Raw genomic sequence first — 3,020 nt, 5'->3', positions numbered from 1 at the left:
ACTCCAAATTCCTCCCAATCTGGGACTTGAATATCCTGTTCATTGCTCTTTGGTAAGTGGATCCTGCGTTGGTAAGCCCGAAAGGTAGCATCACATAAGCGTAGAGTGCTCTGTGAGTTATGAATGCTGACTTGGAGATGTCCTTTGGGTTCATCTTTATCTGGTTGTATCCGGAGAATGCATCCATGAAACTTAGCATGACATGTCCTGAGGTGGCATCTATCAGTTGATCAATGTTTGGAAGAGGATACGGGTCCTTCGGGCATGCGTCATTTAGGTCAGTATAGTCCACACACATTCTTCATTTGCCGTTGGACTTCTTAACCATGACCACATTAGCTAGCCACTCCGGATATTTGATTTCTTTGATGATTCCTGCTTTGAGTAGCTTTTCTACTTCTTCGTCAATGGCTCTTTGCCTCTCCGGAGCAAAGTTTCTTCTCTTCTGTTTTACTGGTTTCCTGTTGGGGTTGACATCCAAGCTGTGCATTGCTATGGACTCATGTAGTCCTGGCATGTCCCTTGGACTCCAGGCAAAAACAGCTCTGTACTCCCGGAGCAGGGATACTAATCTCTCCTTGAAGGACTCCTCGAGTCCTGACCCAACCTTCACTTTTTTGCTAGAATTGTTTTTATCCACTTCGACTTCTTCTGTTTCGACTGCGGCCTCGATTTTTGCTTGTTCTTTGTTTGAAACTATTTCATGAATTTGGGCTTCAGAGTTCTTCTTCAGATAGGTGTTTGCTTGTTCAGGTTCTTTGGTTTCTTGCATGGTAGAACAATTTTGGTCTAGGACTCGACTTGTCTTGTCCAGTACCATGACTTGGTTGCTTGCCAGTTCTTCTAGACTTGTTTTGTTTGCTTCTTCCCTTGTCCGGGGTCGGTGCTTCTTCATGCTTTGTTGCTTGCGAAGGACCGTAGCCTTCCTCTTGTTATCTTGATGGGTTTCTGCCATAACTAACCCCTGGTTGTAGCATGTTACAGCAACTCCATAATCTCCTTTAATCTCTCCGACTCCTGTCGGGGTTGGGAATTTGATCTTGAGATGGGAGATTGAAGTTATTGCTTGCATCATGGTTATAGCTTATCTGCCAATGATTCCGTTGTATGAAGAAGGAGCGTTGATCACGTAAAATTTGATGACATGAGTCACTTGGTTAGGAGCAGATCCAAAAATGACTGGCAAATATAAAGTTCCTTGGATCGGGACTAAGTTATGGCCGAAGCCATAGAGTGGGTCCTCCCGACATTCATTTGAGCGGACGCTCCCTAACTGCATTCTATCCACTGTGTGTTTGAAGAGAATATTTATTGAGGAACCATTGTCTATGAGCATTCTTCTCACTTCATTGTTAAAGATGTCCAGAGTGACAACCAAAGCTGCATTGTGATGAGGGTTGACTCCTTCGTAGTCCTTGCTACTGAAGGATATCACCAGGTCTGGGAGTGATTGGATTGAGAGCACTTCTTCGCCGAAGTCCGGGCTCCGGGGTGGGGAGTAGGATCCGCCTAGGACCACATTGACTACATTCTTTCCTTTCTTCTGCGCTTCCCCTCTGCTGCTGTCCTGAACTAAGTACTTGTTCATATTCCCCTTCTTCACTTGGTCATCAATGAAGTACTTGAGTGATAAGCAATTCTCGGTCTTGTGGCCATGGGTCTCGTGATAATCACACTACCTATTAAAGGGCCTGCTCTCCGGGGGAGTTTGCATTGGCTTTGGAGGATAATAGAAAGGCTTGTCTTTGACTTCTTTCAAGATTTCCTCCCGGGTCCTGTTGAGAGGAGTCCAGTCCGGCTCCTGCTTCGGCTCCCGAGCTTGCTTTACGGGTCCTGGGTCGATGTTCGACTCTTGCTTCGGACCAAGTCTCTGGAAAACCGGGTTGGCTTGTCTTTCTTGGCTTTGGTTGTTTTGCTTGAATTTCTTGTCCTGATGGTAACCCCCTTTCGGTCGTTCATTAGTGTTTTTACTCCTGGACCCCCCATTCTGGGTCATCCTCATTTTCTGGAGCACATCTGTTTCCTTAATGAATCTGGCAGCCATTGAGTAAGCTGCTGTCAGACTTTGCGGCTCCTTATTGATTAGCTCCACAATATACCTCTCGTTGTGGTCTGGGTCCAGGTTTCTTCTGAAAATGCTTAAAGCTTCCCTCTCATCCAGACTTGAAACTTTATTGATTGCTTCCTGGAACCGATGCATGTATGCAGAGAGGGACTCATTGTCATGCTGCCGGATCGTCTCCAGGTGACACATGTGCATTTCGTGCATTTTGTTTTCCCGAAATCTCCGAAGGAAGGAGGCTCGAAATTCCTTCCAAGAGTGGATGTTACGGGAAGGGATTCTGCTGAACCATCTCTGGGCCCCTCCCTTAAGAGTTGAAGCGAAGAACCTTGATTTCGTCAAGTCGTTGTAGTAGTATATCTGCGCTATATGCTCAAAGTAGTTCAGGTGCTCCTCCGGGTCTCCCAGACCATCAAAGGAGTCAAAGTTGTAATGTTTCAAGTCCCGCTGCCGGGGGATAGCTTCCAAGGAGTGGCTGAAAGGAGTGAGTGTTTCTCCAATCTCCACTCCTGAGTCTCTGTCCATCTTCCTCTGCAATTCATAGATCATATCTTTGAGGTCCTTCTGCTTCTCTTCTTCTTTATCATCAGAAATCAGCTCCGGAGTAGGGTCTCTCCGGGTTCTTTTGCTCCTAGACTTGGCCAACAACTTCTCTTCTTCTAATTGCATTCTCTTCTGGATCTTTAGCTCAAGCTTTGCTTCTTCTTCTTTCCTGATTTGCTCCCGGACTTCTTCCAACTTTCTCTGTTTAGCAGCTTCTACTTCTTTCTTGCCTTGATCTTTTTTGCTTTTCTTTCCTTTGGCTCCAATGCGGTCGAACACAGACCTCTTTGATTGCTGGGAGTCCCCGGACTCCTCCGGCTCCTCCTCTAGTTCGGCCTCTTCTTGGAGCCATGTCTGCTCCTGTCTGTATAGTCTGATTGCTTCTGCTAGTTCATCGCTTGTAAGGTTGGCCATG

This window comes from Apium graveolens, chromosome 6, assembly GCF_009905375.1.
Source record: "Apium graveolens cultivar Ventura chromosome 6, ASM990537v1, whole genome shotgun sequence".
In the NCBI taxonomy this organism is placed as follows: domain Eukaryota; kingdom Viridiplantae; phylum Streptophyta; class Magnoliopsida; order Apiales; family Apiaceae; genus Apium; species Apium graveolens.
Note: the sequence above shows the minus strand (reverse complement) of the source record.